General features: G+C 42.2%; 1 protein-coding gene across 2 annotated transcripts in view; it reads right to left on the bottom strand.

The window, feature by feature from the left end:
- The window catches only part of ddr2a (discoidin domain receptor tyrosine kinase 2a), a 154,152-nt gene that overhangs the window by 110,402 nt on the left and 21,388 nt on the right, over nucleotides 1-22,362 (bottom strand). For both annotated transcript variants that reach the window (XM_080195883.1, XM_080195885.1), the window contains exon 2: nucleotides 12,478-12,610. The gene's annotated coding sequence lies outside the window, so the exon portion shown is untranslated. The remainder of the gene's footprint in view (nucleotides 1-12,477; nucleotides 12,611-22,362) is intronic.

Raw genomic sequence — 22,362 nt, 5'->3', positions numbered from 1 at the left:
AATGAGTTCACAACTTTCCATTATCACGGTGGGATGTCTCTCAGTTCAGTCTGATTGACAATTCCAAGTGGTTATAAAGTCTTTGAAGTGAGACTATGACTATAAATGTCATTTTAATATGGGATTTAAGCACTTGAATAAAATCTTTGTTTTATAAAGTTGATGGAATGTAAACATCGTGAATGGGCTTTTGTTAATGAGGGTTTTATTTACACATGAAATTAAAGTGTGTAATAGCTACTTAGAACTTTATTTTGTTGCATCTAAGCATTAGCCCTAAAGTCTGCCCATGTTGGATACTGGGTGATTTGGCATGGAGGGTGTAAGGGCAAAGGGTGGGGAACATGGGTTGATATGAGTTTGCTCGAAGTTGGCTTACAGGCTATAAAGGCCCAGGAGCATGGGTAGAGGCACATATGTTGGCATGAAGGTATAAAAGACCATGGGAGATGGGTGGCATAGACAGTATGTCGGCCATGGAGTTAAGTGAGAGTATGAGCTGGCCATGGGTTGGAATGGATGGGGGTGAGAGGATATGAGGCCTGAGAACTGAATAGCTATTCTATATTTTATTGTTCTTTCAAAAAACATTGACATAGTGCCGGTGCACGTCAGAACTTTTGCCTAACCTATCTGCTCACCATGCACTAATTCCAGGGTCACCCATCATGTCTGCCTACCACTCTGCCCACAACCATCCCTCCTAACCCCTCACCACCACAGTGAAGATTCCTCTCCACAAAATTCTGACTTTGTGGGGCACTTTCTCCCAGGTTGAGTTTATAGAGTCAGCGTTGTCCCAACTCTGTGTTGTCGACTCAGGAGCAAAAAATTCCAGCCTGTGAGTCTACAGCTTGACTGAATCACAGCACACATTGTTGGGTGAATATTGGCCTGCCACTTCCTGGATGGGCCAATACCACATCTTGTTAATTATAGTGGGTGGTGTCACTAAATGCAACCAATTAGAATAATCAAATTCACACACGAAAGTCATTACAAACAGCATTGTCACATCATTCTTTAAGCTTATTAGTTGAATTTGCGAACATACATTAGTGAACTGTTTCATTTCAACTAGAAATAGAGAAGACTGGTTTTCAGTTTATAACCTTGCAATGAAGTAGAGGCTACAATATCTCTAATTGGTCATTGCATGTTTGTGTGTAAATCAACCCCCATGCACACTCGTGGCTTCGCCACTAGAAATCCTGCCCACAAACAGGACAAATTGGAAAAGTTCAGATGTGCAATGCCCACAATATTCTGACCGACATGGCAGAAAGATTCCCTGCCCACTAGGGGGAGATGTTGGTGTGGTGGTAATGTCACTCGTAAGCCAGTGGGCTAGACTAATGCCCAGGGGACACAGGTTCAAACCCCATCATGGCAACTAGTCGAACCAAGATTTAACTTACAAAATCTGGAATGGTGATCATAAAACTATCACTGACTGTCATTAAAAAAAACTCATCTGGTTCACTAATGCCCTTTAAGAAAGGAAATCTGCCAGCTCTTACCTGGTCTGGCCAGAAGTGTTTCCAGGCTGCCCTCTGAAATGGCTCTTGCAAGACATTCAACTCAAGGGCAATTACAGATGGGTAATACATACTGGCCTTGCCAGTGATGCCCACATCACATGAAGGAATAAACAAAAAAAACTAGCAAGTCTGGCTCATAAGATTGCCCACAGTGTTTGTAGTCCCCTGCAGCAATGAGAGGGGAGATTTGCCCATCATTGACAGAGCTACCCAATTAGTCCTTTTCCCTGTAGCCCAGGAAATGTCACCTTCACAGCTGACAATGGAATCTGCTCTCATTCCAGATAACAATCCACTGGGTAAGTAAATCTCTCCTCATCGCCGCCTGTTTTATTTAGCCCTTTGCCTTAAATTTGTCTCCTGGTTACCAACTCTTCTGTTTATATAAATTGAACTTTACATTTGTTTGATTTCACGCTTCTCCTGGTTATTGTCCAATAGCAAGTGATGTAAATCACATAAGCCTCAATGGTCAGCTGGTAGGTCATTCAACTACTGGGACCATCACAGACAAAGTCAGTTCTATGCTGTCCCGATGTCCACAACAACATATTTCCTGCACTTAGGTTTGGTAACCCTAACGAGATTCCAGTCCTCACTCCCTAACTTGCTCCCCGCCAAACTTCAAGTTCAACACTTGCGCTCAATCCTTCATCAGACAAACACAGTGCATTTTTCTCTCACTCCCTCCTGAATATGATGATGCTGATGCAGATCTGGGTAGCAATTAAAATGGAGAACTGTTAAGTAGGAGGAGGTGGAATGCACAGGGTTTCCAGTTCAGGTTTAAGTTACTAATCCATTATTATTTTAATGTTAAAAGAGCTTCCACAGGTTCTACACTGGCACGCGACTGACTCCTCCAGCAAGTCTGGCCAAAGCCGCTGCCAATTCAGAAATTATGGCCCGTGTAGTTTATAGTGGCATAAAAAGTTAGATTTCAGCAGGAATCAGACCTCCCTTGCCCCCCTATAAAATGCAATATGAAAACTATTGGGTTGACCGAGTATCTTTCCTCAACTCATTTCCTGGGAATGTTCAAATACACATTTCATCAGAATCCAATTTACTCCTTGCATGCGAATACAGCCTGCTCTCTGAAGTACAAATCTGGTTCTAAACTGTTTTTTACCCCCTGATTACTTTTTTAGATGAAGGAATCATTGGCAGGGTTGTCATTTATTATTCATCTCACTTTGCCATGTTACTTCAGGAGATGATGTGGGATTGAAGTCACATATACAGGCAGCAGGTTTCATTTGGGGTCATTCATAGGTCAGTTGGGGGTCTTCTAACAGCCTGGTATCTTCATGGCTACTTTTAGTGGTACCAGCTTTTTACTTCCAGCAGATTTTTTTTTTGCTCTGACCAATTACCTAAAATAGGAACCCAACGGAGAGGTCTCTCAACAGCAAACTGTGGAACTGGAGGGAAAAGCATTACTGGAAAATAAGGGAGGCAAAATCTATCTAACAAACCGCGCACAGATCTACCTATACAATTACTTAAGATTTGGCTGAGAGTTCAGAATCTTTTTGCAGAGTTTTGGCAAAAGTGATGTTTAAGAGACTATGGTGCCACTAGTAATGGGGGGGTTACGTGCTGAGGAATATTCAGAAAATGCAACGTGAAACATTCAGAACAAACCACTTATATAGTAGACACCTACTCATTGCATTTTGTCAAAGCAATAAAAAGTAAATAATTTTAATAGCAGCTTTTACAACTTCATGACATGCAAAAGATTTTTACAGCCAACAACACAGAAGTGTAGTGCCTGATGTAAAGTAGATTGCACAATAGTCAATTTGCACAGAGCAATCTTACAAACAGCAATGTGACAATGAGCAGGTAATCTGGTTATCTGCTGGTGACTGAGGTATTTGTATATTGGTGAGGACCCTGGGAAGCATTCTGCTGCTCTTTGTTGAACAGTGATGTGGATCTCTTACGAGGGGGCAGAAGGGAAGGCAATTCAACATCTCATTGGAAAGATAATGGGTGGAATTTTCCCCAAAAATGGCAAAGTGTCAGGTTCTCAATGAAAACCAGCATGTTTCTCTCCATGGAAACAGTCAAGTTTTCACTCTAGATTTTCTGACGCTGCCATTTCAGCCAGGGTGCTGCCCATCCATGTCCCTCACCACCCGAGGGCTATACTCACCTCCAAGTCCTGATCATGGTCATCAGCACTAGGTTCCGTTTTGGAAACCAGTAGTGATTCCCGTGAGCATGGCATTAAGGTGATTGGGGGGGACGGTGGTGGGGGTAAACATACAGCGAACCAGGAAGGTAAGGCATTATGTGTTCAGGTATATTTCAATTTAAATTGATGGTAATCAGGTCACGCCCTCGCTGAGTGTGAACTTGACTATGTTGCTGGCAGGGGGGTGGGGGGTGCAGGGAAATCTCATTCTGAAATCTCCCTGGTGCAAATCCTGTTGTGGCCTTCTGGAGTGAGCTAGCGGACCTTTGGGGATTTGCATCCACGATGAACAAGGCTGAAAAATCACCCCTAGCAATGCTTCAGTAGTGCTTGCAGAGTGTCAAGTGTGTTCAATTTTCGGAGTGGAATTTGATCTCCCAACTTCTGACTCAAATGTACTACCTACTGAGCCATAGCTGGCACCACACGTGATATCTTTTTTTGATTTGATTTATTATTGTCACATGTATTGGTATACAGTGAAAAGTGTGGTTTCTTTGCGCTATACAGACAAAGCATTCGGTTGTTGTTTGTCCATCATTGTTGATGAGGACCTTGACACCATTAGTCATTTTGAGGCTGGATGCAACGTGTCCAAAGATGACTGATCAGGCCAATTCAGACATGGAATGTCCTGGCACATATTGGACAGACTTGTGTAGGCATTGTGGTTGTTGCACTGGTGGCCCTGGCGCAGCTCGCGCTTAAGTTGTGCTTCAGCAATACACCTTGCTTTGTAAGCTTGACAGCCATTGTGGATGAGGCAGTGCCAGGTAGGGCGGTTTTGTGCTAGAGTTTCTCAAGTGGTCGTGTCTATGTCAAGCGACTTCAGGGAGGCCTTGAGTGTGTCTTTGTAACGTTTCTTCTGCCCTCCATGCGAGCGCCTTCCAGCAGAGAGCTCCCCAAAAAAGAGTTGCTTGTGTCTGCGCTCGTCTGGCGTATGGATGACATGACCTGCCCACCGGGTCTGTGCTCTCATCAGCAGTGTGTGGACTGATTTGGTACATAGAGAAGGAAAGGAGAGGGTGTGGAATGTAGTATCACAGTCATAGCTGGGATGTAGAAAAAGATCAACTGAATGCGAGGTAGGTCCATTCAAAAGTAGCATTGTTAGCGAGTTCGTAAGAGTTAGAGTACAAATGTAAAAGCATAGAACACGAGTAAAAGATAGAATTAGATGGTATGCTGGGGACACCTTGCAAAAAGTTGCCACGCTCTAGTGCCATAATTCTCCTGTTCTTCCATGTGATGCTTGTGTGTAAGTATGCTTTGAACAGACGCAGCCTTTTGTTATCCACAGCATTCCAATCATTTGGAAGTCTTCATTCAATGCCTTTTGTAACCCTCACTCACAGATGAAATGAGATTGATTTACTTTACAGTAGATACTATAGACAACAAATACTACTTATTAATTAGGCCTTGCAGCATCCAGCATGATATAAAATGCAGATACGACATAAGACCATAAGATGTAGGAGCAGAATTAGGCCATTCAGCCCATTGAGTCTGCTCTGCCATTTAATCATGGCTGATATTTTTCTCATCCCCATTCTCCTGCCATTTCCCCATAACCCCTGATTCCCTTATTAATCAAGAACCTATCTATCTCTGTCTTAAAGACACTCAATGACCTGGCCTCCACAGCCTTCTGCAGCAAAACGTTCCAACGATTCTCCACTCACTCGCTGAAGAAATTCCTCCTCATCTCTGTTTTAAAAGATCATCCCTTTAGTCTGAGGTTGTGCCCTCTGGTTCTAGTTCTCTGCTCTTGTATTCTAGCCCTCTCTCCAGTTAAGATATAAAATTGGAGTCGAAAAAATGGTTTTAGGTTTAATTAAATCCAGATTGTGACTGAATCTATTAAAAATGTTTTTAAGAATACATTTTCCCTCTGTCACCACACAAAGGGTATTGACTCCTGGGTGCAGGTGATAGTGGTCTTGCAGTGCTTTAAATATGTGAACCTAAATTGTTTTATTTGATTTGATTTATTATTTACTATTGGGATACAGTGAAAAGTATTTTTTCTTGTGTTTAATACAGACAGAGTATGCTGTACATAGAATACACAGGGGAGAAAGAAAGGAGAGGGTGCAGAATATGGTGTTACAGTCATAGCTAGGGTGTAGGGAAAGATCAACTTAGTATACGGTAGGTCCATTCAAAAGTCTGATAATACATAAGAACATAAGAAATAGGAGGAGGAGTAGGCCATCTAGCCCCTCGAGCCTGCCCCGCCATTCAACAAGATCATGGCTGACCTGTCGTGGCTCAGTTCCACATTCCCGCCCTCTCCCCATAACCCTTAATCCCCTCGCTTATCAAAAACCCATCAACCCACTTCTTAAAAATATTTAGCGAGGCAGCCTCCACCGCTTCAACGGGCAGAGAATTCCAGAGATTCACCACCCTTTGAGTGAAGAAGTTCCTTCTCAACTCCGTTCTAAACCGCACCCCCTTTATCTTGAGGCTGTGCCCCCTAGTCCTACTGTCCTTTCTGAGCGGGAAGAGTCTCTCCACCTCTATCCTATCCATCCCATTCATCATCTTATATGTCTCAATGAGATCTCCTCCCCTCATTCTTCTAAACTCTAACGAGTACAAGCCTAGTTTATTCAGCCTCTCCTCATAGCTCAACCCCCTCAACTCCGGCATCAGCCTAGTAAACCTCCTCTGCATTCCCTCCAAGGCCAAAATATCCTTGCGTAAGTGCGGCGACCAAAACTGCACACAGTACTCCAGCTGCGGCCTCACCAGTGCCCTATACAGCTGCAGCAAGACCTCCCTACTTTTATATTCAATCCCCCTCGCTATGAAGGCCAGCATCCCATTCACCTTCCTGACCACCTGCTGCACCTGCAGGCTGGGTTTTTGCGACTCATGCACAAGGACCCCGAGGTCCCTCTGCACCGTCGCCTGCTGCAGTTTTTCGCCACGTAAGTAATAGTCCTTCCTACCATTATTCCTACCAAAGTGGACAACCTCGCACTTGCCAACATTAAATTCCAACATTAATAGCAGGGAAAAAGCTGCTCTTGGATTTGTTGGTATGTCTGTTGGAATGTGTACTCAGATGTTTGTATATTTTCCCGATGGAAGAAGGTGGAAGATAGTGGGAGGAATTTTGCTCATCCAAGGTTTGCACGATCCCACTCGAGGCCAAGGGGAGAATGCCATTCTCCAAGCCTCACCCACCCCTAGAATCAGGGTGGGTGCGCTGGTAAAATTCCAGCCAGTGTGTATGGGATATGTGGGGTACTTGATTATTCTGGCTGCTTTTCTGAAGCAGCCACTATAATTGTGACTAAAAGTTGGCTGTTCAGCGGTGTTAGGCATCACAGGCAAATCTGTTCTTGTCGTCAAGAGACTTCATTCTTCCAAGCTTAACAAGAAGAGTTCCTAGAAGGCAACCCGGAGTGGGAACGTTGGTTGATATTTACCTTTACAATCCCAGGTAGTGCTAGATTAATTCAGTATCTCCACTCTCATTCTTCTCAAGTTTAATTGAAAACCTGGCAAGGCAGACTCTAGGCAATGCCACAAACCAACCAAGTGACAGATTGAGCCCAATGCGATAATTTATATTCTAGACACATTTATGAAATGAAGCAGAGGATATCATCCAATTATGAATGAAACCGATTCACCAAAGCTCTTGTCACGATTCTATCTGCCTTCAAGTCTTCCAATAAGCAACAGGAGCTTTGGCAAACATATAGCAATGACATCAGGAATAACTGGCCAGCCAAAATCTCCATTGTGTGAACTGCAGAGTCCTCACAGTATAAGAAGTCTACAAAATTATGAGAAGCATAGACAGGGTGGATAGGCAGGATGGAAGTGTCAATTTCAAGGGGGCATAAGTTCAAGATGAGAGGGGAAAAGTTTAAGGGAGATGTGCGGGGGAGGTTTTTCATGCTGAGAGTGGTGGGCGTCTGGTGTTGCTAGAGGAGGTGGTGGAAGTAGGCACATTAGCAACATTTAAGAGGCATCTGGATGGGTACATAAATTGGGAGGGAATAGAGGGATATGGACTAAGTAAGCTATTTTTTAGTTCAGTTAGAGCATCATGATCAGCACGGACTTGGAAGATTGAAGGGCCTGTTCATGCACTGTTCTTTTCTTTGTTCTTTGTTGTATATCATAAGCTTTGTGTCTTTGCTGGCTGCACAATCAGGTTAAGATTCAGAAATGACAGATTCCTGCTGGTTGTCAGTGAGTTACCATAACCTGGCCAGTTATAACTGCCCACCTGCCTGGTTCCTGCAGCCTGGGGTGTCCTGCACTCAGCAAAAAGTGATGGCAATTCTACCGAAAGGAAAAAGATAATTAAAAGACTAATTCAGAGAACCAAGAAAGTCTGTGTTGTGTCAGCTCTTTACATGTTGAAATATTTTAAGCCTTATGATAGCTGATGTTACAGGAAAAAATACATGTTCTAAAATAGAACAAGTATTCCCAACATGCCAACGGGAGCACTTACCTATTTCAAACTGAGCTAACATTTCTTGTCCAACTGACTCTTCTTCAGAAGTTTCTCAAGAGTCATACAGACTCAAAATGTAAACCCTGTTTCTCTCTCCACTTACGCTGCCAGACCAGCTAAGTTTTCCCAGCATTTTCTGTTCTTATTTCAGATTGCCAGCATCTACAATATTTTGTTTTTATTTGCTATTATTTCTATTTGATATTGATGGACGCATCTCCCAAAGTATAGGTGAGAAGAGTGAACAGCATTAATCAAAATGTCACTTGCAGCTGAATGGATGGGAACATTTTCAGAGAATGTTCCATGCAGTTGTTAGCCCCTTAAAAGCGTGTACTTCAGGAGGGTCATGTCAGCCAGCTGCCAATGGGGAATGAGTGGTGGGATCTTGGTGCAGAGCACAGGCTTTTGCAGTCAGAGTGGATGCTGAAGCTAGAAGTGAGAATACCAAGGAGGTACTCTGAATATTTATGTGTTTGCAAATATACCTTTATAGTGCGTTATACTAACTGGTGATTACCAATCTTTTCAATTACTACATTAAGCTTCAAAATAATCTGGACTGTGTCAAAAACAGAACAAAATATAGGCCAGAATTATATGGTCCTTACTCCAGTCATTTTCCGATGCCAGCAGGGGACTGGCGGAAAGGGAGGATGTAAAATTGAATGTAAAATTAATTATCCGAATTTATCAGCAAACTGTAGAGAATGAAAGAAAAGGAAGAACATATTGATCTGAAAATCAAGGAGCTGCTCTCTTTATAGCCATTTGAGCTCACTCTGTGACTCAATTAAAGACTCTGTGCCTTTGAAAGAAGCAACAGTGACCAAGAAATGAAGAGGCACCTAGAGATACAAAATCACAAGAGAGTACATGTTCATGATGGAAGTCCTGCCTTCAACCAATTAGTGCATGTTAGACCGTGCTGTGTTTCCTGCCAACTATTCCAATGCTGGGAGCCAAGCCTTGTACCATCCAGAAAACTCAAGCCAATACTGAGCTAGGATTCCATTTATCACAGAACAGAATATGTTCCAACTCAGATAAACATTGTGCAATGATTAGGGATATAACATGTGATGGCTGCATTTCATAACAGCTGGCGGAAAGGCAGGCATGTTTAGACAAAAACATCTACTTTAACTAGATTCCATTGACCAGTTCCCCTGATATGTAACATTGTGCAATATACAACAGTGTATTGTGCAATGGAGTCATTCTCACCACTAAGAATGAACACATATTGGGTGGACCGAGTGGAGATGAAATGGTTACAGTCCAAGTCCAACTGCAAGATGGATGGTATTTTCTGTTATTTAGATACCTAAAATGGAAGTTTGTGCAAAAGCAAATTGTATCTTTATGTCAGTCTACGGCAGTGCAGCATGAAATTGATTTGGAAGTGTCTTTGGATGTCTTAATTAGTAAAGCAAGATGAAAGTTACACTTAAGACCTGATTTTACCATCAAGTTGCGCCCGTTTTCGGGTGTGCAAACTTGGGCATGAGACAAGTAGTGCAATCTGTGCCTGCCTCCATATCCGTTCCCCCTTTACCAATTGCCAAAAATAGCCTCTGTCTGGACCGCACCCAAAACAGGCTCGACGTCAATGTAAATGCGTCAATGCATGCATTAAAATTGACTTAATGGGCTGCACGCCCAAACTTATCGGCATTTCCTCCTTTACCACCATGCTTGCCCATCCAGATTTGGCATGAAACAGACATGTCCGAAAAAGTCTGATTCGGGCGCTCCAGCTTCTGAGAGGTAAGTCCTGAGCTTCTGGTGGCCCTCTGACTCAGATTGGTAGTGCTGGGGGTTAGAGATGGGTCAGATGGCTCTCTCTGATGGGGGAGAGAGAAGTGGTTCAGATGGCTGTCTGGTGGGGGGGAGCAGGGGTCCGCTGCTACTCTGTGTGCAATCAGTGAGGACAAAGGGGGCAATCGGCCAGTGATCAGTCTGGGTAGCGGAATAAGGGGACAGTTATGTTGTAGGGGTGGGGCAATATCTATAGGGACTAGGGTGAGACATTATCCGGCTCGGGATTGATGTGGCAGGGTAGCATTTGTCTATTTCTTTTACTGCGCATGCGCAATTGAGGCTCTGATTGGAGCTGCTGCATTTCGGGCACGATAAGTCCTATCTACAGGCTTGTGCAGCACGGTTCAGAATCGCTGCTATTTTTTGGGGTGCAGTGCATATGGAGATGCTTGAGAATGGGTCTAAAAGTCAGATCTGAAACACTCCCAGATTCAAGTCCACCCAGCACTTCGAATCAAAATGATAAAACTGGGCATTAGATGCGATCATCGCAGAAAAATAAATTAGTCCCCTGTTTCTGATTACTGAGTGAAAACCCTTGCGCAAGGTGGTTACATTCAGATATCGAGCTGGGATAGGGTCAGGCTCAACTTTATTACTGACTGCTTTGCCCAATAGACAACACAAGAAATGAAGTATTGGAGGGCAGCTATTGTGCCTGTAAAACCGTAACAGGCATCAAAGCCGTGAGGAAAAATGGGCAGTCAGTGGGCATGGAAAACTCCCCACCCAGCCACTCACATAATATAATTTATTCATTTATAAATTATCCATTCACGTCACAATTTGCAATCAGAACCCACCAGAGGTATACATTTGAGAACAACCCCCCCATGGAAGGTTGGGGGGGTGCGGGGTAGGTGGGTAATGAGTGTCATGCTAAATCAGTACCTGGCTTTGTCCTAGCATTGCCCCCTGGTGTAATATCTTATCTATGTTAAGGGGTTGCGGGTTTTAAGCACAAAAAGGAAAAATACAGTTTACACATGTAGATTCAAAATAACACACAGCAGGTTCATTCTCGGAGCTCTTGCCTGTATAGAGTACAAACTGAAAGTAAAACAGAAGCCTGTGCAGCACCCTAATGACAGCACCATCAAATCATGTCACCTGCTCTTAAAGCAATCATGCAACTGCTTGAATATATAACACTGAGGCAGTACTGGGGATAGTGCTAATGTACAGTGTGGTGGAGGGAAGGTGGAAGGGAGGGTTCCGTGGGGACAGTACCAAAGGGATCCCATGGGGAGATGTCAGGAGGATCTATGGGTGATATGCCAAAGCGTTCCATTTAAAAGGTGCTGGAAGGTTCCATGGGAAAGGTGCTGGGGAGTTTGAGGAGGATTTTTTATTGAAAGGGCGCACAGTAGTTTAAAAGTGAGAGTTTCTGGCGGTCCCATCAGTGTAACATTGTGGGATCCCACCCCTCCTACGATGGACAAAGCCAACTGTGCAGCTGGTGGGCTATTCTCTGATTTTACCACCCTAGTTGATACCCTGATTTAAAAAATTGTTAAATTCTATCTGTTATGTACACAATACTTTTTCATCAGTGCTACAGCTGTGATAGGAATTCCAAAAAAAAAGGAGAATTGGAAATGGGAATTTGATTTGTTACAGTTCTTGCCTTGGAAAAAGATCCTGCTCACGTGTATTACTAATATCAGCATTTCCTCACAACACAAGAATTAGGAGCAAGAAGAGACCATTCTGCGCCTCGAGCCTGCCTCTGCCGTTCCATAAGAGGATGGATGGTTTGATTCTGGCCTCAACTCCACTTTCCTGCCTTATCCCCAAATCTTTGACTCCATTGACAATAAAACATCGAATCCAACCTTGAGTCTATTCAATGATCCAGTCTCCACTGCTCTCTGGCAAAGAGAATTCCACAGACAAATGATCCATTGAGAGAGAAAAGGCTCTTTATCGCCACCTTAAATGAGACATCCCTAATTTTTAAACTGTGCCCGATAGCTCTAAAGTCCCCATCGCCCAGGGGAAACATGCTCCCAGCATCCACCCTATCAAGTTCCCTCAGGATCTTGTATGTCTCAGATATCAGAAACGTGGTTTTGAAATCAAAGAACATCCTTGACCATCGCATGGGAAAGTACAAGACATGAGAAATCAATTAAACTCGAAGGAGAATGTATAGGTGATGCAACTCTCAGACACAAAGGATTAAACACATACATAGCTTTGTTATAAAAGTGGAAAAGCAATATCAGCAAACTGAAGAGCAGGATGGGGTAGTAGGAGAGGAGTTTTATTGAATGCAAGGAATGGGGGAATCTCTATGATTAAGCCACTGAGTTCCTTCCACCCATAAATTGAACCACAGGAATGATTTTTCTGCGACACAGTACCACTGATGGTGAACACATACGCGGCAGACAGTGTCTTTCTTTTTTACTTACGTTGGGTGATCTTCACTTGTTACAGAACCATCCTGTTCTTCAGACCCCTCTTCCAGCACTAGGGTTTTTTCACACAGTGGGGCTGGCAGCTTTGATGCCTTTTCTCCAAAAGGAGTAAGCAACGTTGGAGATACTAATGTTAAAAAACAACAAAATAACCAAAATGAGCAGAACATCTGGTTTGAAATTGAAACAAGGTAAAATCTGAATAGCCAATTGAGCAGAAATCATTTTTTGTCTCCTCCCTTTGATTTGATGCAGGCAAGTCTGTTGTCTTTAGCTCCCCTTTTTTTACTGATAGTTTTAACAAATAATAGTCACAGGGATAATTGCAGGTACATTACTTGTCTAAATTATATGCATTTGTCACATTAAAAGGTATTTTGTCACATAAAAGATATTAAACATTATGTTTGAATTGAAGAGGGGATTTCTACCTCAACAACCTTTGCAATGTTGGGAGAGCAAAATTGGGGAATGGTCTATCATGAGCCTAGGATTTTCTGAATAGATAAAATCCAGATGAACTGCGAGATTATTTACCTTACCATGACTTATATCAGTTTCCACATTGCCAGGGTACAAAATAATACCTCCAGAACTAGACCAGTGCGGTGTTTCACTGATAACGGTGCACTAAAAGAAAAGGATGTGTACTTCTGAAATTACTCCTCAGGTGCTGGTGTCCCTTCACCAGTTTCACCTTTATTTACAAACTCCACTCCTCAGAGTGCTTTGGGTACAAAGTCAGAGTCCATAGTGTCAGTAACCCTGACACTCCTCAATATAAGGAGGCAAAGCCCATGTTGGATTGGGGTGGCACAGAAAGAAGTCTCTCAATGCCAGGTTAAAGTCCAACAGATTTATTTGGAATTATAAGCTTTTGAAACACTGCTCCTTCATCAGGTGAGAGACTGATATTCTCACCTGAGGAATCAGCAGCGCTCCAAAAGCTCATGATTCCAAATAAACCTGTTGGACTTTAACCTGGTGTTGTGAGACTTCTTACTGTGCACTCCTCAATATATACACAAATGAGATTCCCTGTTTGGGCAGTGAAAAAAAGATTATCTCAGTCAGGGAGCTCATACCCCAAAAGGCTAAGCTCATGGACCTTGCTGAGGTCATTACAATTTCTATAGCATCTTTCGTGACCTCCGGATGTTCTGACTTCACAACCGATAAAATACCTTTTAGGTGAGGTCTCTGTTGTAACGTAGGAAATGTGTCTTTATAAAGATATAAAGGTACCAATCACTCAGAAAGGCTTTGGTAAATATGTTGTTTATTAGAACTGGGCGCATGAAAACAGATGTAATAGGTAGGAAGCTTGAAGTTCATAAGTAAAGGTGAACCTGGTGAAGCAGTGGAGCTGGTTGCATGTGCTCTGCTTGAAAGCAAAGTGAATCTAAAACACTTACTTTAAGGTAATGTTATGCTGCAATCCCTTGAAAGCATATTACAACATTAAAAGCAGCAGCAACCAATTTGTGCATTGTAAGATCCCATAAACAACAATGTCACAATGACTAAATAATCTGCTTTAGTGATGTTGATAGATGGGTAAATATTGGACAGGATATTGCACGAACTCTCATGTTGCTTTTCCAATAGTCCCATGGAATCATTTACACCCTCCTGAGTGAGCACATGGGGCCTAATTTTATGTCTCACTCGAAAGTTGGAACCTTCAGCAGACAAGCACACTCAGCACTGTTCTGGCCTGACCAATAGACCAATGCTCCCTCAGCACTGTTCTGGTCTGACCAATAGACCAACGGTCCCTTGGTACTGCACTGATGAGTCAGTCCAGATTATACGTTTAAATCTCTAGAATCAAACTTGAACTCACAATCTTCTAACTCACTGGTGGGAGTGTTATCTCTGGGCCACAGCTGATAACACCAAGCCTTTTAAAGTTGTATTTAGCAAATAAATTTGAAAGAACAATTAATTCTAAGATACAAGACTAAATTCCTACAATTTTCTGGCATTTTAAAGATAGTTTAAAATAGTCATCCAGTATGATTGTGGAAGTGGCTATCAGTGAAGATCAGAAATGTAGGATGCATTCTGAGCAAATGTTAACACTTGCATAGATCACAGAGTCATGGAGTGATCTGTGGAACGCAAAGAGGCCATTCAGCCCATTGAGTCAGTGTTGGCTCTCTGTGGAGCAATCAGCAACCATTCCCCTGTTCTAACACTGTGGCTTTGTAAGTTGTTTGTCTCAAATGTCTGCCCAATTTACTTTTGAAACCATTGATTGTCTCTGTTTCCTCATCAGCAGTGAGTTCCAAACGACTCTGTGAAATAGAACTTCCTCTTCACATTCACCCTCCATGTGTTGTCCAAAGCTGTAAATCAATGTTCCTTAATCCTTTTATGATTAAAGAGAATAGGAACAGCTTTTCTTTGTCTACCTTATCTAACCCTGTCATAGTTGTGTACACTGCTGTCAGATTGGGGAAACCTTGATAGCATAGAAACCGTTTTAAGACTCCCACAGGATTTTCCTTCCCCTGCTGCCATCCCTGGCCCCCCCCGCCCACCCCCTTCCACCGAAAACAAGAGTGGCACAGTGGTTAGCACTGCTGCCTCACAGTGCTAGGGACCTGGGTTTGATTCCCAGCTTGGGTCACTGTGTGTGTGTGTGTGTGTGTGTGTGTGTGTGTGTGTGTGTGTGTGTGTGTGTGTGTGTGTGTGTGTGTGTGTGTGTGTGGAGTTTGCACGTTCTCCCTGTGTCTGCGTGGGTTTCCTCCGGGCACCCTGGTTTCCTTCCACATTCTGAAAAGCTTGCTGGTTTAACTGCATTGACCCAAACAGGAGGCGCAGTGTGGCGACTAGGAGAATTTCACAGTAAATTCATTGCAGTGTTAATGTAAGCCTTACTTGTAACCAATAAATAAACTTTTAAACTTTAAGAGTGGCAGATCCCCCCAACAAGTTGTGAAGGGAAGTGAAGAGGAAATTAAAACTGGTAGAGAGAGACTATGAGAATCCAGTGATAATCCACACAAAAGGAATCCCCTAATTCCTCTACAGGCATGAAAATAGTACACAGGTCGGAAGAGGGAGAGTGCAATCTATTATATATAAAAGAGGGCAGTGTGTACCTAGAGACACAGGAAGTTTAGTTTATTTCTTGAGTACTTTGCCTCACTGTTTACTAAGGAAATATCAGCAGAAGTGGAGATGGTAGGGGTAATGATACAGTGAAAACTGAGAGACAGGAGTTATTGAAAAGGCTGACTCTTCTTCAATTGGGAGTCATCTGGTCCAGATGGCTCACATCCCAGGTTGCTAAAGGAAGTGAGGGTGGAGGAAAAAAGCTTACAGTAATCATCTAATCTCCTCTAGATACAGTGAAGTCCACGAGGATTGAAAAGGAGCAAATAGTTTATTTAAGAAAGGGTGTAAGGTCAGCAACTACAGGTCAGTTAATTTAATATCAGTGGTGATCAAAATTTAGAAACAACAAGGAAAGGAATCAACATGCACTTTGAGAGATTTGAGTTGATTAAGGAGACCCAGCACAGATTAGTAAATCTGTGCTTGGTGAATCCAATCGGGCGGCGGGAATGGTGGTGGGGGAGGAAAATCCTGCTGCAGTCACAAAACAGCTTTTATGCCAGCAGAATTTCCTCATTAAATTGACCCCTCCCGCAATGTAACGGGAATTCTAACTTTGAAAGCTGGGATTTCTTTTTAAATACATTTAAATGCAATTATCAGGCCTCTTACACCTGATAGTCCCCCATCCCCGCCCTTCCCCCACCATTCGATTGTCCACTCACGGCTACATGAATCACAACAGGTCCCCCATGATGTGCCCATGGTGAGCAGAAGCCTCCAGAGGTGCACAGGTGAGTATAGACACTGGGAGAGCAGCGTCATGCCCGGGCACTACCCTGGTACTGTGGCAGTGCCATGGAGCAGTGCCGGAGTCAGGAGTGGTGTTCCATGGTGAGGTTGTTCTCTGGGGTAGAAAGGGCATGGGTAAGTTCCATGGTTGGGGGAGGGGCATGGGGGAGTTCAATGGTTAGGGAAGGGGAGAGGGGTGTTTTTAGTTTTTTAATCAGGGCGTCCTTAAAAACCTAAGTTACTGGAATGGCGGGTTGAATCTGAGCCTGCCCTGCCAGCATGACGTATGGGGACCCGTGCCTTACATTTATTTTGACCAAGAGACTCACAATATGGCAGAGGAAGCCACTTTTGAGGCTGGTGGCCTATGTCCCATTTCTCCTGCTCACTGCCCCACTCCGCCAAATTATGAGAAAATTCCAACCATTTTATTTGACCCGATTTTCACTTGAAGAATTCATGCCCCATACAACTCTTTTATTTCATCATAATCTTTATCTCTTCCTTGTCATCCAAGGAGCTCTGTTTTTGGTCCCCGTATTTTACATTCTTGTTGGAATGTACCCACCCTGTATCTGCATCTCCTTAAAGATTAGCCATTGTTCCGTTACAGATTTTTGTGTCAGACTTTGGTTCCAGTTTTCCCCTGGCTGGATTCCTTCTCATCCCATTGAAATGAGCCCTCTTCCAATTTAAACGTTCTGCATAATCAGAATATATTCTAAATGTATTCTATTTGACAAAAGCCCAAAGATCAATGCAACATTAGCACTGAACTGCATCCACACCATATTCAATGAGGTCAGTATGTATTAAGAGTAAATGCTAAATCGCGTTGAGCAAGTTGACGCTAGTTTGGCAGATGCAAGGATAATCTAAGATATAAAGTTAGATCCTGCATAATTTTTGTGGGAATAACATACATTGATATAGCACATCGATATGGAAAAACATCTCAGGACTCTTCAAACAAACCTAATTCAACAAAAATGGAACTGAACCAAGGTGTTAGGAGAAATGACTGAAGGTTTGATCAAATAATTGGCTTTTAAGAATGGTCTTAAAGGAGGAGATGAAAGCAGAGTAGCAAAGTGGTTTAGGGAGGGAATTCCAGGGAAAGAACACTATTCCAATGAGTGGTAGAAGAAATGTGTGCTGCCAAATAGTCTAAGCAATATATTTAGGCCAATGTGAACATTTTTTCTGCCATTTCAAAAACAACCAGCCTATAATTTAATTTCTATAAGTACCAACTGAGCCTGTTCCACACAAAACACATTACCACTCTAAAGATCATAGAATCTTAGAATCCTACCATGCAAAAGGAGGTCTTTTGGCCATAGAGTCTGCACTGATCACAATCAACCTAACTCGCACATCTTTGGAGAGTGGAAGGAAACCAGAGCACTTGGAGGAAACCCACGTAGATATGGGGAGAATGTGCAAACTCTACACAGAGAGTGACCCGAGGCCGGAATTAAAACCTGGTCCCTGGGACTGTGAGGCAGCAGTGCTAACCATTGTGCCACTGTGCCCCCAATTGCGGTGTTAACGTTGCCCAGATACATTTGAAGCGACCAGGATATTGAGTAGGAAGGAATGCAAAATCGAAAACCATAGATAGGAGATGAGGACTTGGTGTTGGTGATGTGTAATGTTACCAGCTGTTACTGAAGCATCAATGGTCTGTAAGGTGGGGACAAGGGTACTGTCCTGGAGACAGTGTAAAGAATGATTAGTTGAGAATGGATGAGGGTGATAGTGGACATGGATGGGTTGAGAATGAATGAAAGTGATACTGAACATTGGATGAGGATACAATGCTAGCAGTTTTGTATCATACACCCATTATACATCCAACCTCACACCGCCCCAAACACCCACCCCCCCCATTCCCTCATCCCACTCCTCACCCCTGCACCCCACCCCCCATCTTCCTGCATACTCATCTCCTGTGATGTTCAGTTTCCTCAGTATTGTGTGTTTTATAACAATCAGTAAAAGCAACGCTACTTGTCTTGTGCCTCTGTCTAAGTCCAATTTCTCCCACAGCTCATCTAAAGTTAACATTGTGGTTTTTTTTTTGTCTAATATATCGTGATTGCTGAGTAGGTCAAAACAAAGAAGATGTGGTTCAAATAAAGCATCCAACAGATCTGCTCAATGCAACAATGGAGGTCTAATGTTCTGAGAAATGAGGTGAATCACTGATCTTCATGATCCACATCATAGTTGATCGGATGGAAATTAATCTCCAATGGACAAGAAGCCAAGTTATTTCAACATGTGCTTCTGTGCATCTTTCATGAAAACCGACAGTAGCTCACAGAAACCAAACTCATTGACAGAATCTTTCCAAAGGCCTCTGTTTCCCAAGCATCCAAATCATTCCATTTATGTTGAACTTTTCTTTCTTTTGTGGTTGGGATTAAAACTTCTGATGTCGGAACTCTGGTGTGGCTTATATCCCTTGGTGCTGAGCTCTGGTTGAATTTACCAGTCACCCTCTTACTAAGAGCTTACAGCTGTCACAACACCAGAAGAAAGTATACACAAAGTCTTATTTTAACTCTGTGCTAATTAATGGGCTTTAAGTGAGTTAAAATTGGGCCCTATTTACTTGATTATGTAAAACAGCATTGTGGATAGGGTGAATGGTTGGAAACCAGGTAGAGTGGTCTATGTATAAACAGAAGTACATTGACTGTCACAGAGAAGCTAACCAAGTGTCAGTTTTGAACTGATAAACAGTGTACAAAATGTAAGTCAGCAACTTGTTTTTGTATTTGTTCATGTGATTTGAGCAAGACCAGTATCCACTTCCCCTTCCAAATTGTTCTCGATCTGCCTTTTTGGTGAAGATGTGCCCTTGGTGCTGTTAGGGAGTGTGTTCCAAGACTTTAACGCAGCACTCATGACCGAACAGCAATGTATTTTCAAGACAGGATGGTGCTCACTTGGAGAGGAACTTGGAAGTGGTGCCGTTCCCATGGAAGTGGTGCTGTTCCCATGTACCTGTTGCCCTCATCCTTCCAGGATTGCTGATATCACAGGTTTGTGAGCTGTTGTCAAGGGAGCCTTGGCAAGTTGCTGCAATACATTTTGCAAATGACACACACAGCTGCCATGGCGCACTAGTAATTTTACCCATGTTATCCAAAAATATGTTTTAACAGGAATTTAGTATAGTCGCTGCATAAGTTAGTTATTTTGCTCTACTAATGCAGCAAATTCACAAAATCTTAAAGAATTTCATTGCCAATGAACTATTTTTGAGATAAAGTCACTGCTGTGATGAAGGAAAACTCAGCTGATAATTTACATATGGCAAGCTCCCACTAATGGAAATGAAATAAGTGATCAATTAATCTGCTCTTGTGATTTTGTCTGAGGGATTGCAGTGGGCCCCATTTATCAAGAAGACTTTCTTACTCTTGGAGCCTTGTTATAACATTTTATCAGAAAAACGGGCCCTCTGAGAAAGCAGCACTCATCAGCAACAACAAATTGGTTTTATATAGAACCTTTAACCGCATCAAATGTCCGAAACTGCATCGCAGGAGTACAGTCAGGCAAAGGTGGAAATATTAGGGCAGACAGGCAAAAACCTGGTCAAAGATTTAGATTTTCAGGAGCATCTTAAGGAGGAGTAATATTGTCCATCTCCTTAAGCAATTAATTTTAAAGATGTAGAAGAAAACAAGGTGGACAACAATAAGGGAATAGGGTTTAATAGAGTAACATAAGAATAGAAAGAAAAACAAAAAAGAGAAGGAGGAAGGTTGGATATCTTCCAACCTTAGAGGAAGGGAGGCAGAAAGGAAAAGTAAGAAAATCGTTTTAAAGCATAATATTTATAATTTCTGAGACCTCGCGGAACATTTTTTTTACATGGAAGAATGAGGTTCTACAGTTTCTGAACCAGAGAAGCTAAATTTAATATGATTCTTAGAACATGAGAAAGCCCTGAATATGTGTAGTGATTTCCATTTATATTTACAGCATAAATGCAGCAATTTCTTGAACCTCGTGGCAGAGTTAAAGATTTTAAAGTGGTAACAGCAATGCAACTGTCAAATTTTGGCACCATTATTGTATTTCAGAGCATTTTTTGGAGTCCGCATAGTCAAAGAATAAAACAGAAACCTAGAAGTTATTGTCAGTGATCCTACACTTGTCTGTTGAGATGCCTCCAGGCATCAGAATTGACAATAACTTCCACTCTTCTTATACTATTTGTCTCATTATAAAAGCCCTCGAAGACCTTGTGAGATAAAGTGCATTTTAGCTTTAAACTGCATAGTAATGCCATAATTACTGCTAGCCACTCTTGTCTGAAATATTGACTTTATACTTGTGCAATAATAAATTTCTTTATTATAATTTTAAAAGCTCTATATTTTCAATTTTTTTTAGTTTGTTTGCCTTTATTATGGCTTCTAATCATAATCATTTATTTTGCCACCTGAAATTTTAAATTAACACTTTTAACTTCCTGGTTTGCTACTTGTAGGAATACTTCAGTGTAATTGGTTGATTTCCTACTTGCTGACATTATTGTTGTTGTATGCCTAGAGGTCCCTTTGACTTGGCCAAAAACTCAGATCCCTATTTTTCCAAGATTAATAGCAAACGGCACACAATTTCCGATAACTTGTGGCAATTCGCAACTAATGAGGCATCTTCTCTTCACCACAAATTGCTGGGGATTTTAATACATGATTAATGGCAGAGACATTATTGAACTGAGCGCTTTTTTTCAGTAACTTCTGGTACAATTTCCCATGTTACTCATACCTAAAGAACTGAACAGGAAATCATTCAGTAAATTTGTTTAGTATTTAGTATGACAAAAAGAAATTAAGCCACAGTATTTGATTCAAGTATCATGTCACAGGTATGACTTGTTTGTTCTAATTTAATTTAAAATGTGCCTTTATAGATTAACTCAACAAGGAGCAACAATCTACTGATGTTTCCTTTACATTCTATCAAATGTGGTCTAACAGTGACCCAACGGGAAACTAACGGCCAAGTTATAATGCCTCGACCACACAATGGGCGGGACTTTATGACCTCACTCAGAGCTTGAATGGAGAATTCCATTCTGAGAGCCTCGCCCATCCCAATTCCACAGCAGGTGAGACGGTAAAATTCCAGCCTATATCTCCATATACTTGCCCGTATTGATCGGATCCATATCTTGTGGCCTTGCAGTGCTCCAATAGAACTACTTTACACATTTGCGAAGAAATACCTAAAGTTGAATTATTTTATTTCTCATTGGAACATGTCTACTTATGAAGAATTGCCAAATTTAACTGAAAGGGAAGCAGAATGACAAAGTTGTGCAATTTTGCTGCCCAAAAGATTATTTTGGCATTGTGAATTCCGCAGCAGGAAAGAAAGAAAAGGGAACAAGCCGATCACTGCAAACCTTTAATAACGTTTCTGTCACATGTCTCATGTTGCTCTTTTGTCTGCAGCATGTGGCGAACTCTTGTAAAGAATGACTCAGTGAAAAATCTCACTGGTCAAAAACTGGACGTTTTTATGGACAGCATTTTAGAAAAAAGGACTTTCAGAAATGAGAGAGTAGGTCACAAACTTGCCTTCAGAGATTTGATACAAAGGTCAGCAAAGTAATACATTACAGGCCAAGTCGTCTGGGAGCTGACTATTATAACCACCTGGAAGGAGATGCAGAAGTTTGTGACTTGCAAAAGAATAATATGGAGATAAAAGGGATAACCATCTCAGAATCCCATAGAATCCCTACTGTACAGAAGGAGGCCTTTCAGCCCATCAATTCCTCACCAACTACAATCAAACCACCCAGGCCTGATCCGTGTAACCCCACATTTTTACTCTAGCTAGTCCCCCTGACACAAATGGGAAATTTAGCATGGTCAATCCACCTAACCCGTACATCTTGGAACTGTGGGAGGAAGCCAGAGCTCCTGGAGGAAACCCATGCAGAAACAGGGAGAATGTGCAAACCCTACACAGTCACCCAAGGCC

Source organism: Carcharhinus amblyrhynchos, chromosome 9, assembly GCF_965287045.1.
Source record: "Carcharhinus amblyrhynchos chromosome 9, sCarAmb.v2.hapA, whole genome shotgun sequence".
NCBI classification, from domain to species: Eukaryota; Metazoa; Chordata; class Chondrichthyes; order Carcharhiniformes; family Carcharhinidae; genus Carcharhinus; species Carcharhinus amblyrhynchos.
This window is presented reverse-complemented; position numbering and strand designations above follow the sequence as displayed.